At 38.6% G+C, this 22230-nt stretch overlaps 1 pseudogene; it reads left to right on the top strand.

Moving 5' to 3' along the window:
* The first annotated feature begins 3210 nt into the window (after nucleotides 1–3210).
* On the top strand, nucleotides 3211–3307 carry LOC115893728 (annotated as a pseudogene).
* The last annotated feature ends 18923 nt before the right edge of the window (nucleotides 3308–22230 follow it).

Below are 22230 nucleotides of genomic sequence, written 5' to 3'. Positions count from 1 at the left end.
TGGGAGACCCTGAGACCCTTTTATGAGTACTGTGAGATCAAAATTATTTTCATAGTAATTTAAAAATATTATTTGCCTTTTATCTCTCATTTGTCCAAGAATGTAGTTTTCCAGAAGCTACATGATGCATTATATCACGACAGATGTGAATGCAGAAACAGAGAATTCAGTTGTGTTCTAAGCCAGATATTAAAGAGATTTGCGAAAAGTAAAACAATAACATCTTTTAAATATTTTTGATCAAAATTGGTATTTCTGTGTCAACATGTAACAAAGTTATTATTTTTGAATGAGTTAAATGTTTTTAAAATCTTAGTTTTAAAATTGAATATAGTAAATATGAATTGCTATAATCTACATAAACAAAAACTCTTTGAGGTTTTCTAGAAATTGTAGAAGTATAAGGAGTCTTGAGACCAAAAATTTCAGAATGTTGGCTTGGAGAATTCACTATAGTCGATTTCTCAATGACTTTGAGAGGGAGGATGTATGTCCTGATTCCCCCCACCTCAGGAAACAAGAGGTGGCAGGAAATACACGTATTTACAAGTCCCTGGTCTCCTTGTGTCAAACATCGCTCTCTGCACAGTTGATCTGTTTCCTTGGTAACTTAACTGTAGCTGCCACCTGTGGCCTATTAACAGCCTCCCCTGGCCAGTTGGATTCTACAGGGCAATGACTGGAAATAATTAGGAAACTTGGTAAGGATGTTTCCTTGAGCAGGAAATTGGTTCCTCTGGAACTTGTTAGGCATTAACTCTACAGCCAAGACCATAAAAACATTTACTGAAATTAGCGATAGTGTGCAGATCCTCAGGGAGCACTTACTCAGGGAAACTAGAATCAGGAATCAGGGACTATGAGTTTATTTTTAAAGGCTTAGGTATCCCCTTTAAGCTATAAGGGAGCAATTAGGTTAAAATGACTCCTGAGTTTCGAACAGAGTCACACTTTTAAGCTTCTCCCTGGGGTTAAACATTGGTCTAGAGCAGGGGTATGAGATGTAATTAAAGTCTACTTTAAATCCAGACATTTCCCTTCATGGAGCCCCTTTGCCACCACAGACTTTAGTAATAGTTACAAAATCTTGCCGAACCTAGAGAAGTTGACCAAACTTAAGACAGCCTCAGCCAGGCATGGATTTTTGATAGCTTGATCAGTTTCAACTCAATAAAAAGCAATACATTTTTCCTTGGATAACACATGGAGGCTTTAAGATTTGTCCAATATAAGCACATGAATCTGAAGTAAAAATAAAACAAAACAAATCTACGAGAAAAACACAGTCATGTTTTCCCTAAAGAAAAATAAAAACCAAGGATTCAACTGAGCAAAAGGAAAAACAAGGGGCCCAGCCCAGAGGTCTCTATCTCGGGTGGGTTCCCTGCAGCCCGTGGAACCCCAGGACTGTGCCAGGCTAACCCAGCCCCTCACAGAGAGTGACACATCTGACAGATAAATGGCAGCGCCATCATCTCCTCCTCCTATCTTTCTTTTTTTTTTTTTTTTTTATTATACTTTAAGTTCTAGGGTACATGTGCATAACGTGCAGGTTTGTTACATATGTATACTTGTGCCATGTTGGTGTGCTGCACCCATCAACTCGTTAGCACCCATCAATTCATCATTTATATCAGGTATAACTCCCAATGCAATCCCTCCCCTCTCCCCCCTCCCCATGATAGGCCCCGGTGTGTGATGTTCCCCTTCCCAAGTCCAAGTGATCTCATTGTTCAGTTCCCACCTATGAGTGAGAACATGCGGTGTTTGGTTTTCTGTTCTTGTGATAGTTTGCTAAGAATGATGGTTTCCAGCTGCATCCATGTCCCTACAAAGGATGCAAACTCATCCTTTTTTATGGCTGCATAGTATTCCATGGTGTATATGTGCCACATTTTCTTAATCCAGTCTGCCACAGATGGACATTTGGGTTGATTCCAAGTCTTTGCTATTGTGAATAGTGCCGCAATAAACATATGTGTGCATGTGTCTTTATAGCAGCATGATTTATAATCCTTTGAGTATCTACCCAGTAGTAGGATGGCTGGGTCATATGGTACATCTAGTTCTAGATCCTTGAGGAATCGCCATACTGTTTTCCATAATGGTTGAACTAGTTTACAATCCCACCAACAGTGTAAAAGTGTTCCTATTTCTCCACATCCTCTCCAACACCTGTTGTTTCCTGACTTTTTAATGATTGCCATTCTAACTGGTGTGAATGCTCTACAGACGGCCTGAAATGGAAAGCAGTTTCAGTTTGACACAAAAGATCAACACATTACAACCAGAAGGGCATAAGCAGAGAGGGAGACCCTGTCAATGTGAAAATTTTGTAACAAAAGAAGAAAAATACAGAAGTATGAAAATATAATGAATAACGATTTGAGTGTCTACTATGAGCCGGGTACGCTGGTGAGCTTTCTCATTTAATGCTCTTAATGGTCCTGTAGCAGGGGCACTACTATTACCTTCATCTTACTCATGAAGAAACCTAGCTGGGAAGGCTTAACTGCATTGTCCAAAGCTAAGTGGCAGAAGAGGCAATAGAATACCTTTCCCTTTAACTCCAGGTTCTAAGTTTTGACCACACCCTAGGCACAGCATGTCCCTTTTTTTCTTCATTCAACTCACATGCATATTGTCCAAAGCTAAGTGGCAGAAGAGGCAATAGAATACCTTTCCCTTTAACTCTAGGTTCTGAGTTTTGACCATATCCTAGGCACAGCATGTCCCTTTTCTTCTTCATTCAATTCACATTTACCAAGGGGTCATTCCATGGTAGACTTGAAAATAAGGAACCGAAACAGACATTGTTCCTGCCCATATGGGGTTTATAGTAAATAGCAAAATACATACATAAAATAATTACATAAATCAGCACAGTATCACAAGCCAATAGGTGTTTGGAGGGATATGTAATGCAAACCAATAAGACTATCTGTCTATCAATCATCTATCTATTGATCTACCTATCTTGACCTAGGCTGGATAGGTTAAGAAAGACATCTCCAAGAAAGTGATATTTACATTTAAATCTGAAGTTTAAATAGGAATTAACCAGGGAGTTTGTAGAGAGTAGGTGGCAGAGAGAGCCATGGGCAGAAACAACAAAAGTTCTGTGGCAAAAAGAAATCTCAGACAAAGAACTCAAAGAAGTATGAGAAGTATTAATATCATAACTGAAGAGGTCTTAGGTTTAGACATATGGTGCTCGCTTTGGGAGCACATGTACTAAAATTGGATACAGAGAAGATTAGCATGGCCCATGAGCAAGGATTGGACGTAGGAAACTTCAATACTTCATTAAGGATGCAATTGAAAAACCTCTGTTGCTATATTTTGATTTTGATTTTTTGTTTGTTTTGAACTTTTGGCTGTTTTTCTCATGTGAGAAATGTTTCATATATAGATGACAGAGAATAATGTAATAAATATACATGTAACTGCTACTAACTTAAATGGAATACGATGATAGGATAATGCTTTTAAAAAATATGACCTCGATTATAATTGAAGTCTCTTATGTACACCTAATGACATCAAAAAGTTTTAAGCCAAGAGCAGACATGAACAGATTTGCATTTTGAGAAGATCTTTGAGAAGTTGCAGTGTAGGCAATGGGAAACAGATACTGATACGGGGATTACAGTTGGCTGACTATTGAGGCTGTCCAGGTAAGAGGTGTGATGGGCTGAACTGTGGTGGTTACAAAAGAGACAGATAGACTGGGGAGGTATTGGGATGAAACTGGCATGACCATTAGTGATGGACTGGTTAAGGCGAGTGAGAGGGTGCCATGGGGGCTGAAGATAACTTTTGAAATAATCTCTCATGAAGTGAAACAGTATTTCTAGGGGTAAAAGTATCTGTCCTTAGTGACTGTCTCAAGAATTAAGAACAAAGTACAACCAAATTAAAATAGAAACAATTTTTTTTTTTTGAGATAGAGTCTGGCTCTGTCACCCAGGCTGGAGTGCAGTGGCCGGATCTCAGCTCACTGCAAGCTCTGCCTCCTGGGTTCATGCCCTTCTCCTGCCTCAGCCTCCCAAGTAGCTGGGACTACAGGTGCTCGCCACCAAGCCTGGCTAATTTTTTGTATTTTTAGTACAGACGGGGTTTCACTGTGTTAACCAGGATAGTCTCTATCTCCTGACCTCATTATCCGCCCGCCTTGGCCTCCCAAAGTGCTGAGATTATAGGAGTGAGCCACTGTTCCCGGCCAAGGAATTTTAATTTTAAGAATTTTGATTTTTAAATATTTTAGGTTGATTTATATAATTAGTCAATATATCTATTCACTATATCCTTTTCCCTAAACAAGATTAAAATTTCAGGTCAGGCATGGTGGCTCACGCCTGTAATCTCAACACTTTGGAAGGCCAAGGCGGGCAGATCACCTGAGACAAGGAGTTCGAGACCAGCCTGGCCAACATGATGAAACCCCGTTTCTACTAAAAATACAAAAATTAGCTGGGTGTGGTGGCTCGTGCCTGTAGTCCCAGCTACTTGGGAGGCTGAGGCATGGGAATTGCTTGAACTCAGGAGGTGGGGGTTGCAGTGAACTGCAGTCCAGGCTGGGCAACAGAGTGAGGTGCAGTCTCAAAAACAAAACAAAACAAAAAAAGGTAAAACTTCAGCACACTTTTATTTTCTTCTCCCCCAAACCCACTCTCTTGCCTTGTATTATTATCTCTCATGTTGACACTGAGATTTCTTTCCAAACTCATTTTTTTTGCAGCCTGCATCAATAATTATTTGAGTTTAATTATATGATTTCCTTGAGTTTTGCATCATCACTTGTGTGTGTGTGTGTGTGTGTGATTTCCCTTTGACTTGAATTCATTTTTTTTTTTTTTTTTTTTTTTTTTTTTTTTTTGCTGGAATAGATCCTTGAATAGTTCTTTCAGAGAGAACCTGAGAGCAATAAACTTTCTGAAATCTTGCATGTTTGAAATGCTTTGTTTTGTACTTCACCTCAATGCTAGTTTGACTAGATGTAGTTTAGGTTCAAAATAAACTTTTCTTAGAACTTTGAGGAAATTCTATTGCATTCTATCACAAAGTGTTGCTAAAGAAAATCATGGGATTAGTCTTTTTATTTCTTTAGAGTCAAATTATGTTCTCCCCCTGTACCCAAAATCTGTAACATTACACTCCATTCTTGATGCTCTGAAACTTACCATGGGAGGAATCTGGATTTGTGCCTCTGTAACATTCACCATGCTTGTCACTCAATGGGACTTTTAAATCTGAAGACTTTTGTGTTTCTTAAGCTGTGTGAAATGTTCTTAAAGTTATCTTTGTTTTCTCTCCTCCATTCTCTCTATTTTCTCCTTTTGGAACTCTATTTAAATAAATAGGGGTTGAGTTTCTGAATATATCTTTTGCATGTCCACTTTTCTCTTTTATTTTCCAAATCTTTTCTTTCTGTTCTGCTTTTAGGTGGTAAAAACAAAGTTTAGTTTTTTAGCCCATCAGTCCCTTCTTCAATCATGTCTATTCCCTTTTTTGGCTCATTTTTTTATCTAGTAAGTTTCAAATATTTTTCAGTCATCACAATTTAAAGTATTTACAGTACATAATTAAATAATCTTCTTAGTAATGTGTGTTTCTATTAATTGAAGTAATTTTAACATTTTTTTGGTTTTGTGATCTGTTTTATTAGGTATTATCTCTTGTTAATGAAATTAAGTTTCTTTCTTTCTTTTCTTTTCTTCTTTCTTTTTGAGACAGGGTTTCACTCTATCACCCAGGCTGGAGTGCAGTGGTGCAATCATGGTTCACTGCAGCCTTAACCTGCTGGGCCAAGAGATCCTCCTGCCTCAGCCTCCTGAGTAGCTGAGGCTCGTACCACCATGCCTGCTAATTAAAAAAAAAAATTCTGTAGAGACAGAGTCTCGTCACGTTTCCCAGGTTGGTCTGGAACTCTTGGGCTGAACTGATGCTCCTGCCTTGGCCTCCCAGAGTGTTGAGATTACAGGCATGAGTCATTGCACCTGTCCAGTTTCTCTCTTTTAAGGCATAGAATTTCCTCAAATGGTTGGTGGTTTTTGATTGCCATCTCACTTTTTCATTGGTAATTTCCCTGTATTTACCTATGCATGTGGTTTCTGATCAGCCTTCCTTTATCATTTGGAGGAGTAGAACATGCCATATGGGTATGTCGATAATTAAAAAATTTTTTTTGATTGTTGCTGCAATCCATCATCTTGGTTTGCCCACCCTACCTGGAAAATTACCCTGAGTCTCTGTTCCTAGGGTCCACACTCACTACTTTAATTTCACAGGGAATGAGCTTGTGCTCAGCATAAGCAGAGGAAAAGGGATTGGTCAACCATTGGCAATACCTTATTTAATCATTCTGATGACTATCTCTAATGCCTCTTCCTGTTGCTTGTATCTACTGATTCTGAACTTAGAGTTCCACTTCTAACTCTTCTGCATATGATTTTATGTTGAGGTTTTCCCTATTTTTTTCTCTATCAATTTAATTACATAATAATATCTGCAAAAAATCATACTTTTTGATGATTTTGTTTTGTTTCTTCATTTTAGCATTTTCTTCCTTATTGTCTCCTCCTAATCTTGGCATATTGCCTAGACTAGGACTTTTAGAATACAACTTCCAACCAGCCTGCCATAAGTGGGTAACAGATGTGCTGAGATGGCCAGAATTTTAATGCCTATTGCTTCTAGGCACAAGTAAAATTTTTCTTTCACACTACTGTGCCATGCAACATTATCATTTTCCAAGTATTCTATGGTGTGAAAAATATTGGGAAGTATTACTCTATAACAGTTGGGAAAACAATTCCTTCATTTAGCTTTTTCAAATTATTTGTTATAAAATGGTTATAGTGATCAAGCTGAACCTAGCAAATTATTTTAATCTGTGGTTATACATCTTTTCCTTATTTTAATTTTATGTTTTTTTCCTTTCTCTTTTTATATCTCTTTTCTTTCTTTTTCTTTTCTCCCTTGGGCAGACTTATCCAGGATGTGCCAAGTATTGGTTATTGCAAAGAAGTAGATATTTCCTCATTAAATCAAGTATACTGGTTTTCTGTAATTTATTTAATTCATGCTTTTATATGTGTTAATTCATTTCTACCACTTCTTGCTTTATGATTAGTGATATTTTTCTAGCCCCCTTGATTGAATGTTTCATTTTATAAATCACTCTAACTCTAAATTAAATAGTGTTAAGGCTACAAGTTTTCTGCAGTTTACCACTTTGGACAAATAGTGATATACATTGTATTCCTTTGATGATAGTGATCCATTTCCAGTTATGCCATAAAAGGAATATATTTAAAAACTCAAGATATTTATGAGAGGTATTCATTTTCAAGTACTTAGAATTTTTTTCTATTTTCTGTTATCAATTTTCAGTTTTAATTTATTTTGATAAACACTGTGCTCTATATGACTTCTATCTTTAGAAATTTATTAAAAACTTCTTTGCAGCCGAATCTGTGGTCAATTTGTGTGTGTCATAAGCATTTGAAAGGAACATGTGTTCCTACTGGGATCTAAAGTTAAGCACACACTCACCCACATGCATTCACACAATCACATCTAGTGTTTTCTGCTTCATTTTAATGTCCATGAGTCAGTTCACTTGATCATTTACCTGCTGCCACCTGCTGGTCCAGTGGCGCTCAGAAGCCCCTGTCCCAGTGGGCTCTTCAGGCAGCCTGTCTGCTCATCTTGGCTGACTCATGGGTCGCTGCCCTGACAAAGAGGCCTTGATTGCTGTTGAACCTGGATAGTCTGGGCAGTCAAAATAAAAATGGAGTCAGATGGAGAGTTTCAAGAAATATCAGATAGAATTGCTCACTTAGTGATTGATAGGTCATGGTGATGGCAGCAGCAGGGAGGCATTGCCAGGGCTGCATGCTCCATGGAGCTGGCGGGATCCTTGGACAAGCGGGAGCCCTACCTATTCCGAGTTGGGGTTGGAGCTCCCAGGGTACCCCTGCAGCCACCCACACTACAGCTGTAGACCGGAGCCTCCTGCTCCATGGAGCAGGCAGGAGCCCCGCCCTACCAGGTGCAGCTGCAGCAACCAGATCTGTGGCTACAGATCCAGGCCTCCCACTTCATGGAGCAGGAGCAGGAGCCAGACCCTCCCCCTTTCCCGGCATCCCTGAACTGTTGGGGGCTGGGAAGGCCCCCCCCACCGCCTTCGTAGACTCAGAAGTGCCTGCTCCCACTGCCTGCCTGGCTTCTCCCTGCTGTTGGTGCCTGCTCCGTTCTCAGGGAAGTCTGGGTGAGCCTTGGCACCATGAATGGCAGCAGGAGGCAAAAAGGTTCCTGGGCAGAAGAGGGCAGTCCCAGTAAGGCCCCACCTTCAGGTGAGGGAGGGCCTGAATTCTGGGGTCTGGGCTGCCAGTCCTGCAAACTGGAGTGGGGGCTTGTGGTGCCTTTTCCAGGACTTGCCACCCATGGCTGCCCATGGACCAATCAGCACATACTTCCTTCCCTCTGAGGTCCATAAAAGCCACCGGCTCAGCCAGAGCCCAGAGAGGATGGAGAGAGGACTGATGATCAGCTGCAGAGAGGAGATATCCTCTCTGCTGAGAGTTGGAGATAATGAGATGGCCAGCTGCAGAGGAGCTACCCTCTCTTCTGAGAGCTGTAGAGATCACAGGATGACCTGCCAGCAGAGAGGAGCCACCCTCTCCAGGGCCTCCTCTCTGCTGAGAGCTGCAGATATCAGGATGACCAGTTGCAGAGAGGAGCTACCTTCTCCAGGCCCTCCTCTCTGCTGAGAGCTGAACACTTGACAGGACTATCTGCCTACAGAGAGGAGCTACCCTCTGTGGGTCTCTTCTGAGCTGTCGAAACACTCAATAAGCTCCTCTTTATCTTGTTCAACTTCCACTGGTTTGCATACCTCATTCTTTCTGGACATAGGACAAGAACTCGGGCAAAGGTGTCACCAGCCAGCCACAGAAGTTTCTGGCCAGAAAAGTGACACCCCAAAGATCCCATTGCAATGGGACATTAGGAAGAGGGAAAAATCAAGAATAAAAAATAATTTATGACAAATATGGAAGCAGTCAACTATGGAAAAATTATTTATACATAGTATTCTTTTTAGCTGATTTGCTCGGGCTTCATAAGCATCATCAGGAAGTAATGATAATTTTCTGTTTTGTTCCAATATTTATAGTCTCATAATTCTGACAGTGGCTAAAATTTCACAGACTTTTCTAGGTCTTAAGGAGTTAGAAAAGCCCGTTGAAATCTGAGTTATAACAACAAGCCCCCTACGACTCCCAGGGCTTCCAGTGCATTGGCATCATAGAGAATTACAAGAGTTTAGGGTCATCCAGATAGAGGTGGAACTCAGTGACCCACTTCCTCTGAGTTCACCTGAAGGAGATACAAATAGGGAGATGTGTCATCTTAATGGGGATCATTCTGATTAGGCATAAAATCTTACTAAGCCAACTCAGAGGACGTTGTAGGTCCTTGCTAATTTTTGATAGCATTGTGATCATCCACTTTCTCAGGCAGGGACTACAGGAAATGAAGGTCAACTTGTGGGGACTTTGGAGAGAATTTAATGAAGAGGCTGTTTACCAAGGTGTGGGCAGAGTTAAGGGGAATCATAAGGGATGCTGAGGCACTCAGAGACTAGTAACAACATTAACTAAAAATAAACCCATTAAGACCTTAGGCTTGAAGTGGTGATAAGGAATTAGTGTCACTGAATGGTGGACGTGTGGCAGGGGATTGCCTAGTTAGAGCACTAATGGTAGAGGGACCAGACACTGCCAGAACCACAGTGCAAGGGGGAGCAGGGAGGAAGCCAGAGACTACATCCCCGAACCTCTCTTCCCACACTTCCAACCTTTCGCTGGTGCCTTCAATTGGCTAGACCCAACAAGAATGCAGAGATCTAAGAGCCTGTGTGGTGCAGTGTGTGTGTGCGCATGCATGTGTGCAGTCCTCTGGGACACAGAGCAGAGTGGATCAGAGAAGGGCAAGAAAAGATTGTTACCAAGTCAGAAAAAGGATAACCAGAGCACACACTGGTGCTTGTTCCAGTCAGTTGGGGCCAGGATACAGGGTGTGTTTTACATGCAGTATATTGAAAATTGTAGTACCTGAGACAGAAGAATCAACTCAGGATTGCTGTTTTCTGATGTGGACTGTGGATGTGAAAAACACCAGCCAGTAGAGATGTAATCATAGCTACATTTTTATTCTGTGAAAACTATATGTTATGAGCATTTGTCTTTTTCATTTATTAACAAATATTTTTCAAAATTTTCATTTTATTTTTGATTTGGCTATATTTTAAATACATAGAACATGTTATTTATTTGTTTATTTGTTTATTTATTTATTTACTGAGACAGGATCTCTCTCTGTCTCCAAGGCTGGAGTGCAATGGTGCAATTAGGGCTCACTACAGCTTCGACCTCCTGGGCTCAAGCGATCTTCCTACTACAGCCTCATGAGTAACTGGGACTACAGGCGTGTGCCACCATGACTGGCCAATTCTTTACTTTTTGTAGAGATGGGTCTTTCTATATTGCCAAGCTGGTCTCAAACTCTTGGGCTCAAGCAATCCTCCCGCCTTGGCCTCCCAAAGTACTGGAATTTTGCAGTGAGCCACTGTGTCCGGACATAGATAGTTTTAAATTGTGCATTAAATCTGTTTTACCTTTGTGATTCTGCCTTTCATACCATGCTTAGAAAGCACTTTCCTACCCTTAAGCATTTATAAATTTCACGTAAATTTCTGGTACTTTGTGACTTTTCCAAAAAACCCCTACATTTATTGCACAACTTATTGAAATATCCACATATTTAAAAAATATATTCATCTATATGAGTTTATAAATGTTTATATCATAGTTCTTATCCTTTATGTTCTTATTATTTTCCTAGGCCAGTGCACTACACTGTTTTAGTTATTACTTTGTTATTGTTGGAATACATTTTAAATCTAGCAAAGAAAAGTTTCTTTCTTTGCTCTTTTTTCTATTTAAAATTTTTATTTTGGAAAATTAACAGAGAAATAAATGCTTTAAAAGGCTAGAAAATACAGACAAGCAATAAAAACAAGGAGAATATCCATATTCCCACTGACTTAGAGAAATGTTGATAATATCTAGCTGTACACTCTCCCAATTTCCTTTTTTTGGTTATAGTCCTTCCAAATTTTATGCATACATATTTTTACTTTTAGAAATTAAATTATCTTATATATACTGTTTTGAATCCTTTTATTTGTAATTTAATAGAAGACCATGGGTATTTTTTTCTATGCAACTACAGATAGTATCCCATGATATGAATAGCCCTGGATATACTTACACATCCTCCTTTTGATGAGCAATTAAGTTGTTTCCAATTTTTTCCACTGTTACACAGAATATGAAAGTGAATATCCTTGCACTTACATGAATTTTTTTTCTTAAAATGAATTCTTACAAGTGCAATTATTTGTATAAAAGAAAATTATATTTTTAACTTCTATAAATGTTGCCACATTTCCCTCCAGAAACATTTTACTCCTACTATGTATGAAATTTCCCTTTCCTTCTTAGCCTTACTAGCATGGGGGGTTTTTATGCTTACATTTTAAATCTTGGCTAACCTGATAGGTAAAAATTAATATATCAGTATAATTTTGTTTGCATTATTTTGATCATGAATAAAGTTGAGCCTTTTATCCTATATGTATTTTGCTTTAAATGAATGTATGTATATATATACACACAATTAAAACATATATATCCTATATTTATATATTTATTTTATATAATAATATATAATATTTAAATATATTTTAAATTGGATGCTTTTTCAGGTTTGTAATTTTTATATAATATAAACATTAGATTCAATTGAATAGATTTCAAGTGCTTTTTAGTTGCCTTAACAGTTTCTTTCCAATATCTCATACAAATATTTAAAACATATATGGGATCAAATACGTCATCATTTTCATTTTGAATCTTGTTCTTGGTGTCATCTCAAGAAAAATCTATCCAAACTAAAGTTCATTAAAACACATTTTCCAATTTTTCCCATAGACACATTTACATTTGGCTGTTATGAGCTAGGTATCTAGTATTTTTTTCCCACAAGAATAGTCTAGTCTTATACCACTTTTGAATAACATCTTTTCTGCTGTAACTTGAAATACTTCTTTTATCTTATTTTTAGCTCCCAGCTATACTTTGCTCTTTGCTCTGTTGTCTGGGTCTGTTCTGTTTCATTGATCTATTTTTCTATTTCTAGGTGGCTTCCACAAAAAGTTGTTTTTTGAGGCAGTTCATTGGCTAGCCAGAAATCCTAAAACACAAACCCATTCTGATTGGTTAGTTAATTAGGATAATCCCAGCTGAGACATGTTGAAGGGCTGCAGACACTGAATTCAGTTGTTATCCAAGTCAGCTGGAATATCCTGTAATCCTTTAGCAGTGTGAATGCAATCCTCGCAATCTCCTGTCTCCACTTTAAAGTCTTAGCCTTAATTACTTCATTTTCTTTCACATAGGAGAATTTTGTACTGCTTTGCCCTCACTCCTGTAATACTTCTATTTTTCTTGTAAAGAAACCTCATGGCAATAGTGGAGATTTGCACAGGCCCTAAGAGCCATTGATAACAATATCATTCTTCGACACTGTATTGTTACAGATCTCTGTACCTCCCTGACTTTCATCTCCACAGAAAGTAAAATTTTCACAGTGATAGACATTTGTAGTGCTTTTTAAAGGCACTGGTTCTGGTAGACACCGAGAGTCAATTTTTGTTTGCTGCTCATGGGAAGGACAACAACATACCTGGACAGAAATGCCTCGAGGATGTACTGAAGGCCCCTCTCACTTTTCACAGGCACTGAAGGCAGATTTAACAGACGTTTATTTCCCCCAAGGGTCAACTGTCTTGCAGTATGTTGATAACCTTCTTTGTTCTCCTTGTAAAGAGGCTTGTGAACATGATAGTGTTTATATCCTTAAAATTCTAGCAGACAAAAGCCATAAAGTTTCCAGAGAAAATTTCAATTTACCAAGGCATGTCAAATATTTCAGATACTTGATATTAAACTAGGGACCTCTCTTGGATCCTGACAGACTTAAAAGCTTACATGGTTTGGATCTGTGTCCCCACAAAATCTCATGTCAAATTGTAATCCCCAATGTTGGTGGTAGGGCCTGGTGGGAGGTGATTGGATAATGGGGGTGGGATTTTTCATGACTGGTTTAGCACCATCCTGTTGATACTGTCCTCGGGATAGTGAGTGAGTCTTCATAAGATCTGGTTGTTTAAAAAAGTGTGTAGCACCTTCCTGTCCGCCTCCCCCCTTCCTCCTGCTCTGCCCAGGTGACATGCCTGCTCCCTCTTTGCCTTCTGCCATAATTGTAAGTTTCCTGAGGCCTCTCCAGAAGCCAAGCAGATGTCACTATGCTTCCTGAACAGCCCACAGAACTGTGAGTCAATTAAGCCTCTTTTCTTTGTAAATTACTCAGTCTCAGGTATTTCTTTGTAGCAATGTGAGAAGGGACTAATACAAAAGCATTTTAAACTTTCCTCAACCTCAGACTAAGAGACAGTCACAAGGGTTTTTGGGCCTGGCAGAGTACTGTTGAAACTGGATATCTAATTTTTCTTAATAGCTCAATCATTATATATCCTTCTGAAACTTAACAAGCTAGCGCCTCTGGACTGGGAAGAGAATGCTTGTATATTCACCTTTCAATTAAAATAAGGACTTCTAGGTTGTCCTGCCTTAGGGCATCCCAATTATCAGCTCCCCTTCCTCCTTTCTAGTGAATGAAAGAGACGAAAATGCATTAGGGGTTCTTAACTGACAACATGGAGATTAACACACACTCCTTGGATGTTACAGCCAGCAGTTAGGTTCAGTAGCTAAGGGACCCCCTTCCTGCATGGGAGCTATATTAGGCACTGTGGCTTTAACTAAATCTATGTTCCTCACGCTGTAGAAGCTTTAATCAATTCTCATAATACTCAATATCTTTCTGTAAGCAGAGTCACTTTTTATGAGTTCTTGCTGTTGACTTCTCATAGTATTATTTCTCATTTCAATAATCATAATTCAGCAACTTGCCATCTCTTATTCAATGACGAGACACCTCATAACTGATTAAATCTAACTGACCAGCTACTAAAACCTAGAACTGATTTACAGGAAACACCTATACCAAATGCAGAATTTTCATAGTTTACTGATGGATCATATATGTCAGTTAATGAAGGAAAGTATCTTGCTGGATGTACTATTATCACCCTTTTTAAGCAATTGAAGCAGCCGTGTTGTCAGTGGCTACTTCAGCCCAGCAAGCAGAACTTTATCCCCTAACCGGGGCTTGTATCCTGGTGAAAGGTGAACCTGCAAATCTTCACAGAGCCAGCTGTTATGCCTTGGGGTTGTTTAAGATTTTGGTTGCTTCAGGTGCAAAGAGGATTTCTAACTTCTGGAGGGAACCAAATTAAAAATGGAGCTTTTGTCAAAAATTTATTAAATTCAACTCAACTTCTCTTTGCCTTGGCCATAATCACAATTCTTGGGCACTCAAAATTGGAATCTGTTGAGACTAAAGGAAACAACTTGGCTGCTCATGCACCACAAAATGGCTATGTTGAGTTCCACTAAGACTGAAAACCTTATTTATAGTGAATATTAATTATTTTCCCCAAAAGAATTTAAATAATGTTGTTAAAGCGACTCAGTCTCAAGCCCCACATAAATAACATTATTTTGGGGTTAAAAACAATTGCATTTTTCTGCCCAACAAATTTATGATATGGTCCAATGATAAACCAGTATTATGAGAATCTATAAAAAATTCCTACCTGAAATGACACATCAGATGACTTACTGAGCAACTGATAGACTTACAAGTTTTACGAAACTGTATTGGTGGGGAAACGTTTTAGGATCGCCAAAGAGGTACAACTGACTTGTACTGCTTTGCCAAAATTCAATCCAGGAAAACAGTTCAGAGTTCCAGTCATTTTGACCTGCCTAATTGACCCTTTTTTCTTTGGAAAATGGATTTCATTCAGTTGCTTCCTTCTCAAGGTTATAAATATGTTCTCAGTATAATTTGTATGTTTTCTCACTGGGTAGAATCATTTCCTTGCCAACCTGCCACTACCTCAGCTGTTACAAAACATTTATTAGAAAAGATTATTCCTACATGGGGTATACCATTAGAGTTACATAGTGACTGAGAATCTCACTTCATTGGCCATATTACAAAACAAATTTGCAAAGTTTGGCCCATATTACAATACTTGCATTGGGTTTACCATCCTCAATCTTTCAGACTGGTGGAAAGAGCAAATGACATTATCAACACTTAGCTGTCAAAATTTGTGGAAACATTAAAATTTCCCTGGCCAAAGGCACTTTATCTAGTCCTATTGAATCTAAGGTCTGCACCTTTTATAAAACATAAGTTGTCACCTTTTGAAATTATCACTGGATGATTGATGCATTTAGCCCTCTTTCCTTTGTTATTCAATTGACTAAAGGAGACATTCTCCAATATTACAAAGGAATAATTAAGGCTATAGACAAAAAACCATACGCTGGTAGACAATCTTCCCACATTGTGCTTCTGGGATATGAAAATACCAAACATCACAACCTTTAGTCTGGTGATTTTGTCTGTTGGAAGAGACATTTACAAAACAATTTCCTTCAATCTTGGTGGCAAGGTCCATTTTAGGTACTCCTTCCCAATCCCCATCCTGCCAAACTAAAAGATGTTGGCCCTTAGATTCATGTTTCTCATTTAAAGGATTCTCTTACCTCTTGCTGGAATTCAGAAACAATCAAAGACTTGAGGCTAAAAATGACCCAGAAGTGAAGCATATGTCAACTGAAGTTGACTGATCATCCAAGAACACTCAGACTAGACTTGTATATGACTAAGATCCCTGAAATATTGAGCCACTTATATGTTGCCTTCTCTATATTCTGGTTTTCGCCTTCTACTCTCTTGCACAACAGAGTTACCTCATGGCCAAGCAGGGGGTGTTTTCACTGTCGCCAATACCTACTATTATACTTGAATAAATGCTTCTAACAAAGTGGAGACTGAGAAGGTAAAATCTATGAACATGTTGATTAGCTAAATGGAAAACCTACCATTAAAATGTTTGGCTTTTTGATCTGTATAGCTGACTACCCTTTATAGTCAAAATCTGGCTAAAATTCCATCCAAAGTAATTGTCACTTAGAAGCTCAGCGTGGTCTATCAAGCCTATGATGCAGAAAAGACATCTTATTTGATAACTTTTTTTTTGGACCAAACCTTGCTTGAGAACTCTCTTCTCAAAATCTCTTTGTGACTCAAACGTAGCCCAATATAACCATACACTTCTTAGAACTTGTAACTCCCAATAAGAAACACGAATCCCTTGGTCACATTCATCTCAGCAATGAGGGACAAAATAAGACTTGCCAGTTGATCTGCAATGCTTTCTGAAGAAAGTTCTTGATCAAAAGGGGGAAATGTGAAAAAAAAGGAAGTTATTAAGGCTAAAGCTTTAAAGTGGAGTCAGGAAATTGCAAGAGGGTTACACTCACGGCTGTTAAAGGTCAAACCACAAGATGTTTCAATAGCCTTGGATAACAACTGAATTCAGTATCTATTAATGTTAGGTTTCAACAACTCAGCTGGGAGTATCCCAATTAACTAACCAATCAGAATGGGTTTGCTATTTAAGATTCACCCAGCCAATGAGCTGTCTCCAGAAACATCTTTGTTTTTGGTGGAAATCACCTTTAAAAAACTTTTCTAGCCACATATTATATGATTAAATGTATATGAAATGTTAAGAATAGCAATTGCTAATATATTTTCTGTTTCTATGGACTTGTCTATTCTGGACATTTCATATATACATGTAGTCATGTAATATATGACCTTTTATCTCTGCTTTCTTTCACTCAGCATAATATTTTCAAGGTTGATGCATGTGTAGCATGTGTCAATACTTCATTCGGTTTTATGCCTGAATAATTGTCTACTATATAGATATACTACATTTTTTAATATATTTATAAGTTGAACATTTAGGTTGTTTCCATTTTTTGGCTATTATGAATAATGCTGCTATGAATGTTTGTGCACAATTTTTGTGTGTGTGAACATATATTTTTAGGTTTTTTTTGGTATAGTTCTAAGGGTGGACCTCCTGGATCATATGTTAACTGTATGTTTTAACTTTTTGAAGAATTGTCAAACTCTTTTCTAAAGTAGCTACTTCAGCTATGCCTCATAAATTTTGACAGCTATATTTTAATTTTAATTTATTTAAAATTATTTCTAATTTCTCTTTGATTTCTTCTTTGACCCATTGGTTATTTATGGGTATGTTATGTACCACATATTTGTGAAACTCCAAATTTTTCTGTTATTGGTTTCTAATAGTATTCCATTGTGGTTATAGAATGTATCTTGTAATTTCTATCCTTTTAAATTTACTGAGGTTTCTTTTTTTGTACAGCATATGGTCTTTCCTGGAGAATATTTTATGTGCACTTGAGGATAATCCTTTTACTTTTAATCTATTTGAATTTTTGAATTTAAAGTGTATATCCTGTATATACACTGATATTTCTATATTATTATAGAATAATATATTTTTTTAGAAGGAAAGAACATAATAATGAGGGAGAATCAATGATACAAATATATAAGATAAATAAATGTTTCTTGAGCTAATGAAAACTTCATATCTTCAGATTAGAAAGGCTCACTGAATGTCAGACAAAAGCAGAATTAAAGAAAATATTTAGAAAAAAGGATTGACTCAAGAAAGTGAAAGATGTGGTAGAAAGAAAAGGTAATAAATCATAATGCTTCTAAAACAATTGTTTAAATAATTCCTGTTCATATGATTTTGAAATAATATATAGGTTCATAAGTGATTTTTGTTGCTGTTGTTGAGATGGAGCCTCCCTCTATCACCTAGGCTGGAGTGCAGTGGTGCCATCTTGGCTCACTGCAACCTCCGCCTCCCAGGTTCAAATGATTCTTCTGCCTCAGCCTCCTGAGTAACTTGGACTATAGGTGCGCACCACAACACCCTGCTAAGTTTTGTATTTTTAGTAGAGATGGGGTTTCACCTCATTAGCCAGGCTGGTCTTGAACTCCTGACTTCAGGTGATCCACCCGCCTAGGCCTCCCAAACTGCTGGGATTACAGACGTGAGTAACCACGCCCGGCCCATACGTGATTTTTAAAAGAGAAGATGCATTGTTAAAAAAAATGGTGATATCAATCTAAAATATTCAGATCATTGGGACTTGGGGTTATAGGGAGATAAGTGAGGAGCCAAACGTTTTTTTTTTTTTTTTTTTTTTTTTTTTTTTTTTTTTTTTTTTATTGAGACGGAGTCTCGCTCTGTCACCCAGGCTGGAGTGCAGTGGCCGGATCTCAGCTCACTGCAAGCTCCGCCTCCCGGGTTTACGCCATTTTCCTGCCTCAGCCTCCCAAGTAGCTGGGACTACAGGTGCCCGCCACCTCACCCGGCTAGTTTTTTGTATTTTTAGTAGAGACGGGGTGTCACCATATTAGCCAGGATGGTCTCGATTTCCTGACCTCGTGATCCGCCCGTCTCGGCCTCCCAAAGTGCTGGGATTACAGGCTTGAGCCACCGCGCCCGGCCTGAGCCAAACGTTTTTGTAAACTGTTTCTTTTATAGGGCGTATGTAAAAATCAGGATGTATTCTGGAAAGTGATTCAAATTCAAATGCAATGTTTAAAATCACAGGCTGGCGAGGTGGCTTACACCTGTAATCCCAGCATTTTGGAGGCTGAGGCAGGAGGATTGCTTGAACCCAGAAGTTCAAGACCAGGCAGGGCAACATAGTGAGACCCTATCTCTACAAAAATTTTTAAAATTGGCCAGAAGTGGTGGTGTATGTCTATGGTCCCAGCTACTCAGGAGGCTGAGGTGGGAGGATCACTTGAACCTGTGAGGTTGAGTCTACAGTGAGCCATGATTATACAACTGTACTCTAGCCTGGGTGACACAGTGAGACCCTTTCTCAAAAAAACAAAATCAGAGATAACCAGTAACTAGCAAGTAAAATATGCAGGAAAGATAATCACTAGTGCAAAGTTAGAAAAATGAAAAAGCAAAAAACTGTGAAATTAGGAAAATGAAAACATACTAACAGAAAAATATGATAAAGTTTGACCAAATGCCATATTTATAAAAATAAATGTGAATAATTTAGATTTGAATTAAAAGATAAATATTCTCAAATTGCATCAAAAGTAAAATTTGAATAAACTGTTTACAAGGCACCCAACTAAAGCAAAATAACTGATAATTTTTAGCAATAAAGTGATGCCAAAGTATACCCATGTAAGTAATTCTTAAATTTTTTTTAAAACCTGGCTGGGTGCCCTGGCTCACGCCTGTAATCCCAGCACTTTGGGAGGATGAGGCGGGCTGGTCATGAGGTCAGGAGATCGAATCTATCCTGGCTAACACGGTGAAACCCTATCTCTACTAAAAATACAGACAATTAGCTGGGTGTGGTAGCAGGTGCCTGTAGCCCCAGCTACTCAGGAGGTTGAGGCAGGAGAATCCCTTGAATCTGGGAGGCGGAGGTTGCAGTGAGCTATATTGTCCCTCTGCACTCCAGCCTGCCAGCCCGGTGACAGAGCGAGACTCAGTCTCAAAAAAAAAAAAAAAAAAAAAAAAAAAATTCCATGTCTGTTCATCCCATCATCTTGCTCCTGTATGACTGCTATGTGAGCCTAATTGTAATAATTCTTTTTGTCTTTAGTCTTATCTGTCTCTTGTTCACCTCCCACACTGGTCAGACTAACTTTTCTAAAATGCGTTTTTGTCTGTTAGTCCTCTGCTTGAAAGTCTAGTAAATTCACATTGCTTTTAGGATAGAGTCCAAACTCCTTAATATGGCCAAGGCCTTACATCATCTGTCTTTTACAGCATCTATAGCCTCATTTCCTGCCATTCCCTAGTTTGTACTTTCTAATTCAGCACCTTTTTCCTCGACTTTCAGTTCTTCCAGTACATATTCTGTGTCATCTGGGCCCCTCAGCCTGCTGTTCCCTCTGCTTAGAAAACTCTTTCTACTGGTCTTGTAATTTCAGGCTGATGTTCCTTTTATGGCTAAGAAAAAGTATGCAAATAAAACTATCTATTGAGAGGGAAAATAACCCATGAGTTACCTGGAGTTTACGGAGGCTAGAAAGACTAGAATGCACTGTGGCCACAGTGCTCATGTTTTTCAAGAAGGTACCAGTGCTGTGACTTTTCTAATAATATCCTCATCATTTTCTCAGTAACAGGATTAGTATTAAATCACAGAGGAAAGTTTTAAGAACCCATTTTCTCAAGTTATATAAAACTCAGACTCGATAAACTTCCCCCATTTATACCACTGTATGAACCTGGTAACAACACATTCAAGATAGCAAAAACATGCCAGTAAGTGGCTTCTAGCTTCAATGTCGCAGATTTTTTTAAAATAGTTATTTTAAAATGATAATTTGTAGGTATTATATTTAATTTAAGGAAGTCTAAGAAATTAGACTTGAAATCATCAGGAGTGACAGTTTAGTTCAACTCAACTTTTAAATCAATACTTTAAAATCAAATTTTATTCTAATGTGTTTGAATTCTGCAAAGTTTTTTTAAGGTATCAAAACTTGGAACATATTTTTTTATTTTACTTTAAGTTCTGGGATACATGTGCAGAATATGCAGGTTTGTTACATAGATGTACATGTGCCATGGTGGTTTGCTGCACCCATCAACCCATCATCTAGGTTTTAAGCCCCGCATGCATTAGGTATTTGTCCTAGTACTCTCCCTCTCCTTGCCCCCTAGTAGGCCCTGGTGTGTGATGTTCCCTCCCTGTGTCCATGTGTTCTCATTGTTCAACTCCCATTTATGGGTGAGAACATGCGGTGTTTCGTTTTCTGTTCTTGTGTTAGTTTTCTGGGGATGATGGTTTCCAGTTTCATCCATGTCTCTGCAAAGGACATGAACTCATTCTTCACTGGTCATTAGAGAAATGCAAATCAAAACCACAATGAGATACCATCTCATGCCAGTTAGAAGGGCAATCATTAAAACGTTAGGAAACAACAGATGCTGGCGAGGCTGTGGAGAAATAGGAACGCTTTTACACTGTTGGTGGGAGTGTAAATTAGTTCAACCATGTGGAAGACAGTGTGGCGATTCCTCAAGGATCTAGAACCAGAAATACCATTTGACCCAGCAATCCCATTACTGGGTATATACCCAAAGGATTATAAATCATGCTGCTATAAAGACACATTCACACGTATGTTTATTGTGGAACATAATTTTTTAAATGCTTTAAAGGCTCTTAAGTAAAATGTTTTTTCTTAGTGTGATGTTTGTTGTAAGGGCTTATTAATTGTTGCTCCTTTACTAATTAAGCAAAGGTTTGTAAAGTTTTAGAGGCAGTTCCTTTCTTTAATTTTTATTCCAGAATTTTAGCAATTGTTAGGTTCTCATCTATCACATCTTAAAAGTTAGTTTTCACTCTAAAACCGAGAGGTTCAAATAGGATTTAAATTGTTGAAAAACTTGTGTCTACTCTGGTGTTTTTTGTATTATGACAGTAATTTGATCCCGCAGCTTAAGAATATGGAGCATATGGAAGTGACAAGAATTATAGCGTTCAGACATCTCCTCTGATACAAATTATTTACCAGCTGGCCCAGGAAAGGTGAGCCACTGCTTGTCCTGTGGAGCCTCAGGCGTGTATTCCTTGGAAGAGAATATGTAAAGCCTGAAGGAAATCTGCAGATGTGCTTTATTTAATTCCTTGTTATATTTATGTAACTAAGAACACTTTGGACAAAAGCAAGCTAGGCTTCTGGTGCAGATGGCAGAGTAAGTGTGAAAAGCTTTGCTGTGCATTGGTCCCTGTTGCAAACAGGCTGATGCCCAGGCCAGCCCTGTCAGCAATCCAAGCCCGGCTCTGGGCTTTTCCCTGGTGAGGACAGTGGGGAGCAGTGTAATCCCTGTGGGCATAGGTTCAATAGGCCACAGCCCACTGCAGTGCTCCAGAGAAGCAACTTGGAGCCTGAACCTAGCCCCATCATTTAGACATACACCATGAATCAGAGGGCATTTGTGCTATTATCAGCCCCTACTCCTATAACAGGTCAACCAGGTCACTATATTTCACATTCTTTCTT

This window comes from Rhinopithecus roxellana, chromosome 15 (assembly GCF_007565055.1).
Source record: "Rhinopithecus roxellana isolate Shanxi Qingling chromosome 15, ASM756505v1, whole genome shotgun sequence".
Lineage (NCBI taxonomy): Eukaryota > Metazoa > Chordata > Mammalia > Primates > Cercopithecidae > Rhinopithecus > Rhinopithecus roxellana.
This window is presented reverse-complemented; position numbering and strand designations above follow the sequence as displayed.